General features: G+C 36.1%; 1 protein-coding gene across 8 annotated transcripts in view; it reads left to right on the top strand.

The window, feature by feature from the left end:
• The window catches only part of LACC1 (laccase domain containing 1), a 70,160-nt gene that overhangs the window by 21,561 nt on the left and 29,119 nt on the right, over nucleotides 1–19,480 (top strand). For 2 of the 8 annotated variants that reach the window (XR_013174559.1, XM_077158312.1), the window contains one exon: nucleotides 4,205–14,686. The gene's annotated coding sequence lies outside the window, so the exon portion shown is untranslated. Of the gene's footprint in view, nucleotides 1–4,204; nucleotides 14,687–19,480 lie in introns of those variants that run through there. The other 6 variants (XR_013174561.1, XR_013174562.1, XR_013174560.1 and 3 more) reach the window with 6 other exon arrangements.

Raw genomic sequence — 19,480 nt, 5'->3', positions numbered from 1 at the left:
TTCATATTTAAATGAACCAACTTTCATCCACTGTTTATATATCCCACCTCTAATATATCTTTATTTGATTTTTGATGAAGGAAAACTCAAGATTCTTGTGCCAAAAATGTAATTCATCCCAGACTTCATGTCAGGAATTTTAGCATGCTGGGGAGACCAGATTTGAGTCTGTAGCACAACTCTATTATCATACTGAGAGCCATTGGTTGTACACATTGGATGGATTGCATGGGGTGTGAATAAAATTGCTTTTAAAAATTCCTAGTCAGCATTGACCACAGCAGTTAGAATTCATTTCCACTAAAAAAAAAAAAGATTTGAATCTGACAGTCCTATTTCTGCTCTATTAAAGTTATGCATCTTCATGGAAACTCATGGACATAAGTATTATTAATGTTAATGAGACTAAGCATCTGCATTAGTCAGGGTTCTCTGGAAACAGAACCAACAGGAGATATCTGTAAATATTGTGAGATTTTATAAAATTTCTCATGCAATCGTGGGGATGCATCAGACGAAATTTCATAGGGCAGGCTGCAAGCTGGCAACTCCAATGAAGGGGTTCCATGAATTCCTCAGGAGAAGCTGGCTGGGTGAAGTAGAAGTGAATATTCTCCTAAATGCTGAAAATTTTCATTTTAAAGCCTTCAACTGATCTGATGAAATATCTCTTTTTGCTGAAGATGCTAACCTTAATTGATTGTAGATGTAATCAGCTTAGATGCAACAAACTTACTGATTTTTTAAATCCAGCAAATGTCCTCTCAGTAACAGGCAGGCCAGTGCTTTTCTGACCAGACAACTGGGCACCATCACCTGGCCAAGTTGACATATTAACCCAACCATCACAGCATCTACTAGGGCAAGCACACCTTTCATAATATTTCTCTCATCTTTCATTGCTGAAGGCCTCTGATAATGTTAATAAGAATATTTTGAGAATGTATATTTAAAGTATACATGTCCTGAATGAGTGGTGTGATTCAGTTTTGGATCACATAGCATATCTGGCCTTTACTAAACATAAATGAAGCTCTACCACCGACATCAAGACTCTTACTATCTTCCTTTGTCTTTTCCTTTGCAAATACTTTGTTATATTCTTTTACCCACTGGGTGGCAATATGTACTTAAGAATTTTATCATTTCTAGTTCTTTCAATCAAACTAAATTTTAAGATGTCAAACTTTTCCGTCTTGAAAATAGCTATTGTAGCAAATCCTAAGAAATATTGTCTGAATCCAAGTTCCTACGTAGAAGATGGCTACGGAGATTTTAATAACGTTGATCCTTCCTACTCTTTATTATAATCTCAACCACATTCTCTCCCACTCTCTACATGTTCACTCGTGCATTTGCAAAATAGATTTCCCTCATAATCTCATTCTTCACCATTTTATAGTTTTTCATACTTCATTTCCTAAACACATGAATGCCCGTCCTAAATCTCAATAAATCATTTTCTAACTCTAATACTCTTGGCACCCTACTCCTTATTTCTGTGGCTTTTCCCTGAAAAAATGAACTAACTATTCTGTTTCCATTTCGTTTCTTAGATATCATATCCCCACCACAGTGAAATGAAAAGATAGGCCATTAAGCTTCTGCATAATAATGCAAACATTCCCTTTGGTTTTGTACTTCATCCTAGATAAATAGAGTAGGGTTTGGATATCCAGATAATCTTGGGAAGTCATATATTTCATTTCATTTAAATTCGTTCTGTCCAAAATGTCCAATCAACTTGCTCTATGTAAAATATATCTTCTATTAAGAGGGAGGAAACCTTCCAAAAAATTAAATTGTTTAAGTATGACTCCACAATGAAAAACCACAAAATTGTATACATAGTTAAAAAATTGAAAATAAAATATTAACAAGAGTAAGAGAATTGTGAAAGCTTTGTTTCCCCTTTCTGCTTTTTTTTGGTAATTTTTCTATATTGTCTTTAATGAACTATGCTTTTTAAAATGAAAAAATTATATCTATGACTGATCTTAAACTACCTTTTATCTTTATCCTTCTTGGATTGAAAAATTCCTATTTCTTTACTATTCCCTTCTACTATCTAATTTTCCAGTAGGTATTTAATAATATTTTGACATTTCCCTTGATTCTCCCCATGGCTTTGGGAACTATTAAGTGTGATGAGAGGTTTGGCGCATGCTTTTCTTTTTTTAATTAAATAAGATATTTTAGAATAGTTTTAGATTTGCAGAAAAGTGCAAAGATAGTACAGAGAGTTCCCATATACCACACACACAGTTTCTTCTAATATTAACATTTTACATTGGTTTAATACATTTGTTATAATTAATTAACCAGTATTAATATATTATTTTAAACTAAAGTCTATACTTTATTCAGACTTCCTTAGCTTTTACCTAATGTCCTTTTTATGTTCTAGCATCTCGTCTATGACATCACATTGCATTTAATTGTCATGTGTCCTTAAGTCTCCTCTTGATTCTGGCCTTCCTTGTTTTTGATGACATTGACAGTTTTGAGGAGTACTGGTCAGATATGGTGATGGCTTGAATTGTGTACCCGGTTTGGACTGGTTCTTGGTCTTGGCCTGCATTCTGGTTGGGTGTGGACCTGTTGTAGATAAGATCTCTTCAAGATGTTATTTCAGTTTGGGTGTAGCCCCACTGAATCATGTTGGGTTTGAATCTGGAATACCGGAGCTATTCGTAAGCAGAGTGTAAATCAAGCAGAGAAGCCATGGGAAGCAGCCAGAAACTGGAAGTCAACAGAACCCAGAAGAGAAAGGATAAGACATTGCCATGTGCATTGCCATGTAACGGAAAAAACAAGGAACCCCAAAGACTGCTTGCCAGCCAGAACATAATGTCTAGGGAGGAAATAAGTCTTCTAGCTCTAAAATTTTGAGCTCATAAATGCCTGTTGTTAAACCAACCCATTGTTTTTATTTGTTTTAGCAGATTGGAAACTAAAACAGGTATATTGTATTCTACCACAATTTGTCTGATGTTTTTTTCATAATAACTGGGATTATGGGTTTTAGGGAGAAAGACAACAGAAGTAAAGTGTCATTCTCATTGTATCATATCAAGGTTACACACCTGTCAATATGATTTAGCTCTATTGATCAGCTGGTTGAGGTAGTGTGTGTCAAATTTCTCTATATCTAGTTGCTCTTTTTTTCTTTCTTTCCATACTGTAATCTTTGGAAGGAAGTCATCATGCACAGCCCACACTTTAGTAGTGGTATTATGCTCCACTTCCTGAGGTCAGAATAACTACAGAAATCATTTGGAATTCTTCTGTGAAGATCTGTCTACTCTCCTGCATTTATGTATTTATCTAATGATTTATTTATATCAGTATGAATTTATGGATATTTATTTTATACTTTGGATTATAATCCAATACTCCTTTATTTTGTTGCTCAAATTGTTCTGGCTTTGCCCATTGGAAGCTCTTTCAGCTGGCTCCTTTGTCCCTTTGAAGAACCCCTATCCTTGTATGTGTGCGTGTGTGTGTCTGTGTTTTGAGCACCCTTTACTTTCTGGCACAATAAAGTAAAGTAAAGAATATACAAGATGAAACTGCCTGCTCCAGTTTCATCTTGTATGTTCCTCACTCTGGTCCTAGAATTGGCTCATGCTTCTTAAGTCATCATCATAAAGATCTATAATAAAAAATTCTGAGTGCCTATTGCTTTCAATACCTTGTGTTAAGAATTCTTTTCAGCCAGACCTTGCATTCTAGTTGGGAATATTAGACACACAAAATCTCACTCCCACCTTTAACAAGCCTAGTATTAGGCTAAGAAAGGGAAAAAAAATCCATAGTTCACTCTCCAGTCCCACCATGAGTATGCCACTGACTGGGTGGAGGAGTAAAGTGTGCTGTAGAGAAGGGATCCTGGGCCTGGGTCAGGCCAGAAGGAATGGCTCCTGGAAAGCCACTTTTAAAAGCATCTAGCTGAGGAGAGATGATGACAGAAGGATGCCTAGGTCAGAATGAAAGTTTCTTCAGCTATGAGGTCAAATTCAACTGCTAGAACTTTGCATGTCACTTCTGAAAACCCATTTTATGCTGTGTGCCTCCAAAGGTTTGTGAGCCCTCTAATACTTTTCCAGCAATACCATGTTTTCTATGTATATTCAAAGCATCAAAAAATATAATTGTAAGATATTTTACATAGCAAGTCTGACTGCCTCATTTTTTTTTTCAGATACACAGACCAAAGCCCCAACATAGAGTCAAGAATGTTAGAGGTGGACATGACTTAGAGATTATACATATACCAGTACTAAGACCCAGAGAGGTAAGTTGACTTTACTGTAGTCACACCACTGTCAGTAGTGTGGACTAGCAGCCTTTTTTTCACACAAATTGTGCACTCAGCCTGGAATGCCTGTCCTTTCTTTAATTGGTAAACTCCAAGTCTTTCAAGTTTCAGTTCAACTATCATCACTGTTTCCTTCAGGCAATTAGTTGTCATAACTTCTATGTTGGAGTTAAACTTTGTTCAGGCTGTTTAACATATTTTGTTATGATTTATCTATCTGTCTCCCTATTAGCTAGTGAACTTGATGGTGGTAAAGTGATGTTTCACACAATTCTAGGATCTTACATTGTATATGACAAAAGCAAATATTCAACAAACAGCAGTTTTAATAAATGTATAGATGAATGGATGAATGAATGAATGAATGAATAAGCTGATGCCCAATTCCACATGGTTCTTCACTATTCAGTCTATGAGTGGCATCTTGTTCCATGTTATTGAAGTTGGAAGCAGTGAGGCAACTTCTTGCCTGTTTTCATTTTCTCCCAATTTAATCATGTGAAAATTCTTGCCTTTAGCTTTCCTCACTTCCTTGATATGCTTAAAAACTTCTTTTCCATTCCCTTCCTGGCTTTTTTCATTTTGCCTCTCATTCTGAATGTTAGCTTTTCTGAATTTAGTCCTAAAAGTTTTTGCTAAATTTTAGTATTTCTTAATCCATCTTTGTGTCTATTTTTTTTTTTTAATATAATCTCCCCTTTGCCTGTAAGGTCTACATGCAGCCTTTTGAGGCAATGTAATTGGATATCCCATTAGAGTTAACTGTAAAATAATGGGATACTCATAGCATATTCTACAGAGCTGTGGATGAAGAAAACCCAGATAATACAGCACTGAATATCCAAAATATAGCAAGGATATATAGTAGTGCATTAGTCAGAATAGGCATTCGATAAGTCTTTTGGAATGAATGAATTTTTCATAATACCTATTAATAATGAAGAATCCATTTTCTTTGCTACATAGTTTGCACTAGGCACTTTTTACTGCCATAACAAATAACAAGAATAAGTAGGAAGCTAAGAGCATAGTCTGCTAGGCCATGGTGCTTTTGTGGATAATTTCCTCTGGCTGTTTCAGTCAGGTAGGGCTGCTGCCTGGTGCTCGGAGGTGACGTGAGAATCAGAGATCTGGTGTGCCAATTCTCTTCTCTCTCGAGAGCCGTAGCTCAGGGATCTGTACAAAGCATATCAAAACACAAATCCAAGTGGCTGGCATCCACTTCAACTAGATGTTTACAAATAAGATTTCTAAAGCTTTGAAATAAGTTTATTAAACTTGGTTAGCATTCCTTTTATAAGTTATTTACTCTGTTTGCTGAACAAGTTACCAATGTCACTTTAGACCAAAGTTAGAAGTTCAACCAACCTGATTTTGATGGTTAATAGTAACTTCCAAATTAGCAAAGTCCAGATTAATGAAATTTTGTTATCTATATCTCTATGTGTATTTATATAGAGCTATATCTTTGTGATTTAAGAATCACAAAAATTTAGAACTGGAAGAAAACCTAAAAAAGAATTCTGTTCTAAACCCTACATTTTGCAGATGAAGATATATGTGACTGGTAAGTGCTTCTTTTTCTGTACCCAAGAGGCTAGTTCTATATTTAAGCACAAATCCATAAATAGTCTCCTTTACAGATATAACTTGCTATGATTCCCTAGCTGTGCTGAGCACGTGACATGTTATGTGATGCTCTTTCTTCTCTTGTCTGTGTCTTATCATCTCCTGTAGGTCTAGAGACATTTTGAAGGTAAAGTTTATGTTTTATTTTATCTTTGCATTCCCCACAGTACCTGTCCCAGTCCTATCCCCACCTCTGATGCTGGATTAAGCATCAAGCTAGCTGCAGGCAGCCAAAATCCTGCACTCAAATCAAGAGTTTTAGGGCTCTAGTGGGCTTCATAAATTATCTTTGACTATAGGACATCTGATGGTTCCCCTGGAGAGCCTGATTTGGAACTTTTTCCTATGGTGTCTCCATCCTGTAGTTATGCACTGTGCCTCATTGCTTCCCCACCCTAATTCCAACGACTGCTTTAAACTGGACTGGGTTTGCTATTCCCTATTTGGTCACAAATTAGAATTGCTGCCACTTCCCTCTCCCCTCCTTCTGTTTCGTCCCTCAGCTCAATCCCCCTTCACACTGGAAGGCTATGTGGTAAATAATTTATATACCTCACTGCAATCCTGCTCTAAGAGCTAAGGCTATTATTTGCCTGGCACTGTGTAACATAAAATAAATGGGTGTTGAATCATTTGAAAGAAGGAATTTGGACATTAGTCAGTTGACAATTATCTGCTGAGCACCTATTATATGCCAGACTGCTGGAGATACAGCTGGGAACAAAACAAAGTCCCTACCCTCATGGAGTTTACTAGAAAGTCAGAGAGACACAGTAAAAAAAAAACAATTGAATATATTTATATATAATGTAAAGTCACTGATAAGAAGTAAGGATTGTAAAGAAAGAAAGTAGGTAAAGGGAAAGTGAATAAGAAAAGGGGTATTATTTTAGATAGTATGGTCAAGGAAGGCCTCACAGAGGAGGTGACCTTTTGACAGAGACCAGAATAAAATGGGGAAATTAGAAATGCTCATTTCTACGGAGGAATTTCCCAGAGAGTGGAACCCAGATGCAAATACCTTGGGATAGACATGTACTTGGAAGGTGTTTTAGTTTCCTGGATGCTAAAGCAAATACCATGCAATGGGTTGGCTTAAACAATGAGAATTGTAATTGTGTAAGAGAAGTCCAAAATCAAGGTTTCTATCAAGGTGAGGCTTTTTCTCAGGAGACTGTGGCATTTTGGGGCTGGCTGCTGGAAATCCTTGGTCCTTGGCTCCTCTGTCACATGGCAATGCACATGACAACTTCTCCTGGCTTTTCTGGGCTCTGTTGACTTCCAGTTTCTTCCTGTGGTTTTCTCTCTGTGTCTCTGAGTTTCATTCTCCTTATAAAGGATTCCAATGATAGGATTAAGACCCATCCTGATTCTGCTAGGCCACACCTTAACTGAAGTCCCCGCATCAAAAGGTCCTGTTTAAAAGATTCACACTCACACGACTGGATGAAGTTTAAGAACATGTCTTTCTGGGGTACCTAACTTGAAGCCTCACAGAGGGTTTGAGGAACATCAAGGAAGAGACTGTCTGCAGTTGAGTGTGAGAGTAGGAAGAGATGAGAGAAGAGATGTAGCCAGCCAAGGGGCAGGTCCTATAGAACACTGAATGGATATGCAGTCTATAAATCCCAGGTGTGAAGGGAAGGCTCTGGAGGGGTTTGAACAGAGGACTGCCATGACTTGACATATTTAAAAAGAATAATTTTGGCTGCTGAGTAGAGAGTTGACTACAGGAAAGCAAGATATGAGTAGGAAATTCAGTTTGGAGGTTTCTGCAAAAGTCTACATGAGAGATGATGATGACTTAAGCTGGGATGCTAGTGGCAGAAATAATAAGAGGTGAGATTTTGTATATATTTTAAAGATAGAACTAATGGAATTTTCTGGTGGATTGGCTGTGGGAGTATGAAAGAAAAAGATAAAAGTGACTCCCATGTTTCCATCCTGACTATGGAAGTGAAAGGAGATGCCATTTACTGAGACTGGGATGGGGAGGGGAGTTGGGGGAGAAGAAGGCTTGGAAGGAACAAATCAAGAGTTTGGTTTTGGGTGAAAGTTTGAGGGGACTATTTGGCCTTTTAGTGGATCTGTTGAGTCAGCTTTAGATATGTGAATCCAGAGTTCAGACTAGTACAGGAGTTAGAGACATTTTGAAGTCACCTTTGTTGTCAAGGGAATTTAAAGCCATAGCATGAGTGATATCATCTAGAGAAAATAGTGAAGAGATACTGAGCCCTGGGGCATTCCAGCATTTAGAGGTAGAAAAGTTGAGGATGATTTAGGAAAGAAGGTCAAGCAGCAACAGCTAGTTGAGGTAGGAGGAAAAGTAAGAGAGTATAGTATTCTGGAAGCCAAATTGAAAAGGTATTTTAAAAAGTAGGGACAATCATCTAAGACCAATAGCTGACCACTGGATTTAGTGATGTGGAAGCTAATGATGATCAGTGCAAGAGCAGTTTCATTGGACTGGAGGAGATGAAGCTTCATCGATGTGAAAGTACAACAGGAGAAGAGGAAGTATGAGGAATGAGTGTCCACCTCTGAGATACCTTTGAGCAGAAAATGGACGGTCACCAGAGAGGGCGGAGAGACGAAGAGAGGCTTATATTTTTCTAAGGTGGGAGAAATAACAGCAGGTGTATAAATGGAAAAGAAAGCTCCAGGAGAGAGGGAAAACTGATGATGTCAGAAAGAGATTATTGAACAGCCAAGAGGAGTGGGATTCAGTGTGCATGTAGACCACATTCCCTCCTGAAAAAAAAAAAAAGTAACTTTCAGCTAAAGATTTGGTCAGAGCATTTCAAAAGAAGGCAAAAACATAGTAAATGGTGAGTTAACCATTTTGGCAAGTGTGCATTTCATTTCTGGTCTGTATTGCTTTCTCATCATTAAGGTAAGTTGCTATTCATTATATAGATGAAGTTATAGTCATAATAAGAATATCATCATGGAGAATTTTTTACAGTGACCCTTCACTGAAGTCAATGATGTCTTAATGAATTGTTTGCCATTTCTAATCCTAGAACAACTTGAAATTTACACTGTTCAGCATATCATAAATAATCTTTCACATTATTGTAACTATAGCCTATAAGTCAAACAATAGCAGCTTCCTTTCTGTCTCTGTGGTACTCCCTGCTGATGGGTTTAAGTTTTCTCCAGTAAAGCCTCTGAGAAGAACATATGAACAAAGTATGACATTACAGACAAAAAATACAACCTTTCCTGTTTGGGTGTTTCTCTTTATAGTACCTCAGTTCTAAGTTCCCAGGCAGAAATAGAGGGAGAAATGGTCCTAATATGTATAATCTACTTTAAAAAATATTCCACTGGGTGAAAAATTTAGATAAGATGAATGGAAAGCAAGACTTTAAGAACACCAGAGCAATGGGCAGGAAGACGGAGTACCCTCAGGTGGTATAAAACTTAAAGACAAATGTGATAGATTCTTTTCTTATAGATTCCCTTTTTAAATAAAGCTGGAGATATTTAAATCTAGATGAAGACAGTAAAGATCATCTGTTCCAACCATTTTATTTTACAGATGAACAAACTCAGTGCCCAAGTAATTAAATAACATATTCAGAGATGCAGAGGCCATTAGTGCCTGTGCTAGGTGGGTTTTAAAATTGATTAAAAAATAAAATTATAGGGTGGCCACAGTGGCGCAGCAGGCAGAGTTCTCGCCTGCCATGCCAGAGACCCAGGTTCAATTCCTGATGCCCCTGTAAAAAATAATAATAATAATAATAATAATTATAGTAATAATGATGACAACATTTATTGAGTGCTTCCATATGCCAAGCATTGTGCTGACAACTTTATAGTCATAAATTTGGTTAAAATTTACAGTAACTATCTGAGATGGAAAGTAGGAGTTCTAACCAACTGCCGCTTAACTGAATTACCAAATTAATTCATCACCTCCACTTCCTTTTCAGTAAAACCCACTAACTGATGCCATGCCATGTTAAATGCTTGAGGAAGATAAGTTTCTTTTAAGCATCTATGTCCACTTATTTGACCTGCAGCAGGCATAATATACATTGGTATTGGTATCTCCTGGAACTTGTTAAAAATGCAAATTCTCAGGCCCCAACCAGACCCAAAAACTCTGGGGATTGGGTTGCAATAATCTGTTTAACAGCTTCTGATGCCACCAAAGTCTGAGAACCACTGCTTTATAATAAAGCATATTACAGAGGCCAAGAAGAAGCTTCTGGAGCTCCTCCCCTATAGCATCAAAATAGTAAACCAAAAGCCATACTGTATCCTTGAGATCACTGCTACCATCAAACATTTAGGAACTCTGTGTGTGTGTTTCAAGGAGTAGTTCTTATCCTATTCCCATTTAACTTACAGTTCGACTGAAACACTTAACTTACCAGTTTGGATCATGGTGAATGATAATGAATTATTATAAATGCAATAGATAGTTATTGCTAGTTGAAGGTACTGATTCAGATATGGCCTTTTTTACTGAAGCAAGTTAACACAGCTCCTGACACCTACCTACTATGTAGCAGTTAAATTGACTGTTTTTCCCCACTATTCAAAAAACATTCTTGCCTAAAACTTACGTCAGCTCTCCAAACCTGTGCCAAAATTAGGCCCACCAGGACCTTAATTTTTTTTATCATTCCATATGCCAAATCCCTTATATTGATGACATCATATTGGTAAGTCGTGGAGAGCAAGAAGCAACAGATACCTCAGCTGCCTTTTAAGACTTGTGCATGCCAGTAGCTGGGAGAAAAAGTTCATGAAAATTTCAGTGCCTACATCAACAGGGCTCATGTTGGGAAAATACTTTCAAAGGTAAAGATTTCGCATCTTTGTTGCCCCACCAATAAAAAAGAGGCACAATGTTTAGTAGGCATGTTTGGATTTTCGAGGCAACGTATACAGTATTTGATTGTTCTCCTATGACTCATTTACTTAGTGACCACAAAAAAAGTACTTCTAACTTTGAATGGAGCCCAGTGCAAAAAACAATGCCCTGGCTGGTCAGAGTTCCATATAAGATGCTCAGCAATTTCAGCTCTTGTAACCAGTGGGTCATAAGTTTCTTAAAGTGTCTGTGGCAGATAAGGATTCTGGATGGAGTTTGTGGCAAACCTGGATGAGAGAATCAAAGGGTGAGCCCTAAGGATTTTAGAGTAAAACTAAGATCTCTTTCCAAGTCACTATTCTCCTTTGGCAAACAGTTTGTGGCTCACTATTGGGATAGAAGTGAATACCTGATCACAGATCATCAGGTAGACTTGTGACCTGAGCTTTCCAGTTAAAATTGTTTGCTTTCTGATACATCTCATCATAAAGTCTGATGTACCTACAGGTGCTCCATTGCCAAGTTAAGGTGGCATAGATGGCATTTGACCTGAGCAGAACCCAAGGCATTGGTGAAACATGAGCAGGTCACTGGATTCACACTACTATGGCCAGGAGGCCACTGTATTGCCCTCTCTCCTCAACCCACATCCATAGCTTCACGGGGAATTCTCCAGGTTCTGTTGTTTCAGAGAAAAAAATTGGCCCTGGTTTGCAGTTGGTTCTGCCCAATATACTGGCACCAGGCATTTGGGAAATGGAATGACAGTGGAAAAGGGAAATCTTCCCACTAGAGATAACTTCAAATGGTTCATCTCAGGGTCTACTTTGCCTAGAAAAATAATTCCCTTGTTTGAGGAAATTGCTTTTGGATCCTGTTTAAATCATTATACCATTGAAACATCAGACACAATTTACATTAATAGGCAATTTAGATTAGGTTAATCCAGGCAGTATTCAATTGGACAATTGACTCAATAACTTAAAAGTACAGTCCACTTTGAGAAGGAACAACATAGCAAATGATGCCCATTCTATAAGTGAATGTTATCTATATTAATAAAGTGTAGTACAATAACTGTCTAGAAAACCATCTAAAACTCAGTGGCATAGAATAATAAGTATTTCTTGCTTACACATCTGAAGGACAATTGATGTTTGACAGATCTAGCCTGGTTTTGGAAGGGCATGGCACCAAGTGTTTCCCATCCTCTTTGGATTAATGGCTTTACATGGTGAAAGGCAGTAGTTCAAGAGAGAAACCCAGTGTGGAAGCACAAGTCAAGCCTCTGTTCATGTCATGTTCACCAACGTCCTGTTAGCCAAAGTAAGTCACATACTCAAACCTAAATTCAACAGGTATGGAAATATGCTATTCTCGCTGGGGGAAAAACGGGGAACAACAGTGAATATTTTCTGAAAAATAAATGACCTAATTTACCACACCATCCTAATTTAAAATCTTTATTTTCTTCTGTACAAGCATACTGTTTATTCAGTAGGTTGTGGTCAAAGAGTAGAAGTAGTAAAAATGGTTGCTTCACTATAATTTAACAAATGTTTATTGAAAGTCTTTCATTAGTTGGGCACTATATTAGGTGTTCAAGATAAAGAGATAAGACACAGCTCCTGTCCTTAAGAACTGTAAATAAATTAAAATTAACGTGATGAATATAACAAAAGCATTTCCAACTTTATAAGGTTGGCATTATTATTCCCATTTTGCAGATGAGAAACTGAGGTTCAGAACTATTACATTCTTTGCCCAATATTAAACAATCCTTTTTTGTTTGTTTGTTTAGAAGGCAGGAGCGCAAATCCTTAGCTCTTCCTAAGAAAGTAATCCAGCCAATATTTTACCTGATGGTAGAATCCTTGTATCCTCAAGGCAGCAAAAAGGCAATATTTTATTTTAAATTGAGTTCATGGTAGCTCAGTATAGAATAGATTACATATCCATAGATGCAGATGTAGAAAGGATTTCATATGCTTTCCCTGCTCCATAATTCTGCCCATTTTTCTAATCGACTTAGATTGTCCATCAAACCAACCTTCATAATATTAACTAATGAATCAGATTTGCATGCCTATCATGGGTAAACAGAAACCTGAGATGCTGGAGGATGGTTTGTCAATTTTTAAAATAGCTGAATCACAGATCATAGACTTTTAGTGGTTGAATTTTTGTTAATATAAACCATTTTGATAACAGGAATAAATTGAGTGGACCACTGGGCCCTCCATTCCTGAGAAGTAAAAAGATTGTGGGCAATAATCAGTTATCCCAAGGGCTGGAGTATATGTGCAACTATTACTTTCAGCTCTGTTAACCACTATGAAGCTACTACAGTAATGTTTTATATCAAGATTTTATTAGTATGCATCATACAGTTCCAATATTAAATGACTCTTGATATTTGTTCAGAAGAATACACATAAGCTAATGTTTGAAGAACATCACCATAGTTCTCTTAAGTCAAATTATAGGTACGATATGATTGTTCCTAAGTTAAGAAAGAGAAACTAGAGAGAGAAACAAAAAATATGCACTTCACTTGGGTAAAGCAATAAGTCACTGGAAGAGTCCAAGCCTGAGAAGTAGACTTTGGTTCTTGAAATAAGACTCCTGGGTAAGGTTAAGGGCATAAAAACAACGCCAAGACACTAAGGCTTAATTTTGTGTGGGCTGTTAGGGAGAATTTTCTTTTCTTTTTTTTATTAGGGAGAATTTTAATGAGCACATTTAAAATTGGGCTAAGAACCAGGATGATTATGAATATTAGGAAGGGTCAGGAAGCTTGGTCAATCACAATGTCCTGTGCCATCATTTTATATTGAAAGATGTTTGTGTTCTGTTCTTTCCTTACTGTAAATTTCATGTTGGTTGTTCAGGGTCTGGATTTTGGTGCACTTTGGTTATGGTTAGAATATATTGCCTCTTCAATTTTTCCTCTTCTTTTCCAATCCCCAAGTTCATCAGCACTGGAAGAACCCCTTCCATGAACACTTAGTTTTGAAAGGCCATGCTAGTATTGAGAGTTTCTTATACAAAGAGAGGCTCAGTCTAAGTTGCAGATGTTTCTTCCCCTCCTTGAGCACTGAAGCTGAGTTGGTCTTGCTCTTCAAGTAGCTCCCATGGATGGATAAGCAGGACTACAGAATCTATTAGTAAACTCTTCATTACAACGCTCATGGAATATGGAAAATAATGACAAGAAAGAAGTCACTCTCAACTTCAGGTTTAGATTCTCAGAGAATTAGTATCTTATTTACAGTGGGCAATATCCTTGAGAGATTTGGAGCTATCTCCACTTGTGTGCTTTTGATATAGAAACAGGGTCTCTTGGCTGTTTTTGTCATGTGAGAGGAACTGTTTGCACAAAAAGAGGTGAGGTGATGGCATGATTATTTAGAATGACTTATCTTTGAACATAAATGAGCAGGCCGCTAGCATAAAGGACTAGATCTATTAGGAATTGATACATTTTCTTTCTGTTATGTTTCTTTTTTGTCTTATTTTTAAAGGAATAAATGAATGGGAAAAATTTATTGGCCTTCTTCCTTTGGATCAGAAGGTAAGCATTTTCTCTGGAATCAGCTATTTGGGAAAAGCTAAATTAAAGAGTTAGAGCAATTTGAAATGGGAACGCTCACCTACTTCTATGCCAATAATGGATTCTACCTCATGGCTATGTCTGAAAATTTCCTCAGCCTGTCCAGAAGAGCTGGAATTTATCAATTCAAGCATTTCCATGACAGTTAGTTATATATTTCTCCATCTGAATTTCATACACTTTCTTCTGGTTGTCTGTTTTTTTATTTTAAAAAATGTTGAAATGGCAAAGGATTCCAAGATCATTTCCATTTTCTCTTTCTTTTGGTAAACCTAAACTCTTCAACAGTCAATTTCAGGATGATCTATTCAAATTAAATGATTATTTCCTTCATCATTTCCATAGTTTTCAAGGTTGTAGTTTTTTAAAATTTTAAGTCCTACAGAAAACTTGAATTAATTTTTTTGAAATTAGATCCATTCTTCTTTAAAAATTCTGCCATTTCTCTATCCTATAGAGATTATATTTTTGTGAACACTTTGTATTTTAAGGCAGACTATTCAATTTCTTTCAGACTGTTGATTTAAGCACTACTTCCTCTATTATAAGTCTGACTCAGCTAAATGTTTTACTACAACTTTTTAAATTTTTTCTTCCCTTTATTTTGGGGAATTGAATTAGAATGCCTTTCTATAATGCCTTTCTTTGAGAAAGACTTATTGTTTTTATGTTGAAGGTTCCTAATTTATTTGCATGATTCTAGATATAATTTAATTGTTTTATGATGGCTGGATTTTTTTTCTTTTCTTTGGATAGAAACTTATTTTGTATCTGTCCATTTCTGTACCTTTTCCTTTTCACGATTCAGATGGTTTTGCTATTTTATCTTGAAGAGAATTCAAACACTGTTCCTATGCGATTTGGGCTTCTTTTGTCCTGAAATAGGAAATTCAAAATGACTATTAGCTGAAGTACATACACATGGAAACTAAAAGTTGAGATGGATAAGCAGACTTTTCTGTGTGCCCAGTAGGGCCAGAACCCAACTGTTTTCCCTCTGATTTCAGATCCTACATTTGGTTATTGGCTCTGTTATTTCTCTCCATTGACCAGGTTTATTTTATTTTATTTATTTTTGGGGGCGCATAGTCCAGGAAATCGAACCTGGTTCTACCGCATGGAAGCCGGGCATTCTAAACACTGAACTACCCATGCATCCAACCAGGTTTAGTTATTCTGAGGAAAGACAATGGCTGAGAAACAAAAAGATATTAATTTGGACATTCCAGGTTAGATTCATTACTTGGAGCTCTCTAGCTCCTTCCCCAAAGTTGTTGAAAAGCCATTGGCATTCTCAAGGAAAGGCATTAGAATTTTTCACCACTCATCCATTAATCAATTAACATTTTTTGGTATCTATAATGCCAGATAAGACAGATACACAGAGATAAATTCAAATAACAGCATCCATTTATTTATTTTTTTGCATGCTGTATATTGGGAGTCACATTTCATTCTTTTTTCCATGTGACTCTCCCATTATTGCAGCACCATTTGTTGAATTTCGTTTTCTTTTTTTTTTTTTTGGAAGTGCAGAGGCCAGAAATTGAACCTGGGTCTCCCACATGGTAGGCGAGAATTCTACCACTGAACTAACTTTTCACCCTCACAGCATCCATTTAATGGACATACCTTTTTCTAGAAACTTTTCATATGCTCTTTCTAATCCTCACATCTTTCAAGAGAAGTATTGTTATCTCCTTTTACAGATAGGAAAACTGAAGTTCAGAGAGATGAACTGACTTACTGAAGTTGCACAACTAGTAAATGGCTAAAGTGCGATTTTTAACTCGGGTGTGTCTGATTCCAAGCCCATGCTCTTTCCATTAAAATACATGTGCTGATTATTAACTCCCCCTTCTATGAATAGAATTTGCCCCTTAAAAAGGTTTGCAAAGTATACAAAAAAGCACACATTAGCATGAAATGTCCAGAATAGGCAGATCTATAGAGACAGAAAGTAGATTAGTGGTAGCCTAGGGCTGGGGGCAGGGGATTAGTATGTGGTTTCTTTTGGGGTGACAAAAATGTTCTAAAATTGATTGTGGTGATGTTTGCACAACTCTGTGAATATACAAAAAAAATTGAATTGTATGCTTTAAATGGATGATTGTATGGTATGTGAATTGTATCTCAATAAAGCTATTTAATAAAAGGACAGCAGTATGGTAAGGAAGATAGATCTATAAACAGCTAACATAATACTAGGCAACATGGAAACAGATATGAGCAAGAAACTTTGGAAACTCAGGGGAAGGTGCAGTTGTTAAATCCAGGGAACAGGAAGGTAGCTTTATGAAACAGATGGCATTGAAGCTCAGAATTTTAGAATAAAATTAGAATGTTGATAAGCAGAGAAGTGGCTGAGAAGACAGCATACAAATACAAATATATGTGCAAGAACTGAGCTTTTCTAGGAGAATGCATGCAGTATGCTTTAGAAGTGGTGTGAAGGATTAGTGGGGGATGTAGAAGGAAATGAGGCCAGAAAGAAGTCTCACTGTGTCCAGCATCTTGAATGCCAAGCTAAGGAGTTAGACTGAATTCTGTACACAGTAGAGACTTTTTCTTTCATGGGTGAGAAAAAGTATATCTTACAACTGGATCTATGTTTACATCTTTCTACATTAGAGATCTAGTTTCAGCAAAACAACATCATCTGTTACATTGAATTAATGTTACAAATTTAACTTTTTCTAATTTCATTTTTATGTGTTTTTAGTGTATAATTATAAACTTCTTTTAATTTCATAGTTATAAAAAGTATTTGCCTCCCTTCTTTGTTTTATAAATATTAGATTATTTTTTTAATTATCTTTAAATGGAATTCATAATTTATTAAAGTTTGAGACGTATTAGTCTAGGACATACAGTATTCAATCAGTGTCTCTTCCAAACCTGGCATGGGAGGTTCCTGTCTGTCTTAGGTAATACTCAAGGTGTCCCATTTTGAAGAGCAGAACATTTTGGCATCACATGTACAATAAAGTAGAGTTTTTATATAGCAATGATATAAGCATTTTATATTTTGTTAATATAAGATCAGAAAGGTGTGACCTATTAAGAAATGAAAATATAAAAGTTGAACCATTTGGACCAATTCCTAGGCAGGATCTTGGTGTAGTAGGAAATGTTGCTATGCCTATTACTTGATGATTTCAAACTTCCTTTAGAGTACTAGTGCTTCTAAACTACTAAGGGTTGCATAAGTAATAGTGGCCACAATAACCAGCAATCTTTTCATCATATCCATTCACTGGATTTAACACTTTGACAGACTAATTTGACAGAAACAGATTGGAAGTATTGGCTGACTTTTTGACCTTTCTGCCAAAAAAAAAAAAAAAAAAAAGCTTCATTTTAACCAACAGGCATTGAGAAGTAGTGATGGTTTTTCTTTCCTTTGTTTCAGAAAGACAACCATGGACATACCCTTTCATATAAGTTTATCTTTTATCCAAGTCCATTTTCAGGTGAAAAAAAAAAAAAAAAGACAAGGGAATTTTGAAAGTGAAAAAAAAGCATACAATTTTTTTCCATCTCTTTCTATATTTCAACTCTACAAACTATGTTGATTTATGATGCCTTTCAAAATGGTGAAAGATGCAGCATTAGCACATTTTCTCAAACAACATCTTGTTAGAATTGAAAAACTGCTAGAAAACTATGTATTTTAAGTTCTTTAAAACTTAAAATTAAAACATTTAAACATTTCAAATGTTCCCTATTATCAACTTTTAAATGAAAAGTTCATCACAGCTTCAATAAAGAAAGAAATAAAAGGAATGTGAGGTAGAGGCATTTTATAATCATTTCATCTTTATGAAAAAACATCATCAGTACTCATTCCAGTTGTTCCTTTCTTTTCTTTTCTTTCTTTCTTTCTTTTTTTTTTTTGCATGGACAGATACCAGGAATCAAACTTAGGTTTCTGGAATGGCAGGTGAGAATTCTGCCACTGAGCCACCATAGCACCACTCTTGTTACTTTCATTTTTGTTGGTACATGACTGCCTTTTTCTTACTCTTTCCCTCCTGCTTTTTCTTTCTCCCTTTTATTCTTCTCTATTTACCTCTTCCTCTTTTATTGCCTTCTCCCCTTTTCATTTTCTCCCTTTTCCCCTTAATTAACTAAACTTGGGAATAACAGGTAATTTATATAAATAATTTTGCGTATTCAGTAAAATGTAATATTTTTGCTATTCACCTAAAATGTGCTGAGTTGGGTTAAACTTCTTATATACTTTTTCTTTCTAAGAAACAAAGTAATTAAGTTACCTTTCTTTTGTATACAACATTTGTAAGGATGATAGAATTGGATATGAAGGGTGATGGAATCAGGTGTGTACAGGAATAGTAACTACTTGTACTCACTCTAATCTTCTTTATATAAGAGTATTCTTTGAGGTTACCAATACCTACACCAGGGTCTTAACTTTTCTTTCCCCTATCCTTATTCCCTATTGTACTCCTGGCATGTAGTGCGGATCTGTAGTTTAGATTATGTGAATTTAGCGTGTGTGATCTACTTCCATATATCAATGGCCTCAGTGTGTACAACTCCAATTCTAAAAGCAAAATCAGCACACACAATTTGGCATAACTGCTCCAACCATTGGTAAAATAATCAGGAATTGGCTGCAATGTGTAAGTATTCCTTTCTGGGATTTCAACAACACTGTTGAGAAGCTGAAACTGAAATCCATCAATCTCTCAGAACAACAACCTTCTCTTTCCTTCTAGGACTCACAGTTTGACCTTTCCCTCTCCTTTTTTTTTTTTATTTTATTTTATTTTTTTATTAACGGAAAGAAAGAAAAAAAGAAAAAAAAAAGAAATTAACACAACATTTAGAAATCATACCATTCTACATATGCACTCAGTGATTCTTAACATCATCACATACATGCATGATCATCGTTTCTTGGTACATTTGCATCGGTTTAGAGGAACTAGCAACACAACAGAAAAAGATATAAAATGTTAATATAGAGAAAAGAAATAAAAGTAGTAATAATAGTAAAAAACAACAACAAAAAAACCCTATAGCTCAGATGCAGCTTCATTCAGTGTTTTAACATGATCAC

Source organism: Tamandua tetradactyla, chromosome 4 (genome assembly GCF_023851605.1).
Source record: "Tamandua tetradactyla isolate mTamTet1 chromosome 4, mTamTet1.pri, whole genome shotgun sequence".
NCBI lineage: Eukaryota > Metazoa > Chordata > Mammalia > Pilosa > Myrmecophagidae > Tamandua > Tamandua tetradactyla.
The sequence above is the reverse complement of the archived record's forward strand: the minus strand, read 5'-3'. Positions and strand labels throughout refer to the sequence as shown.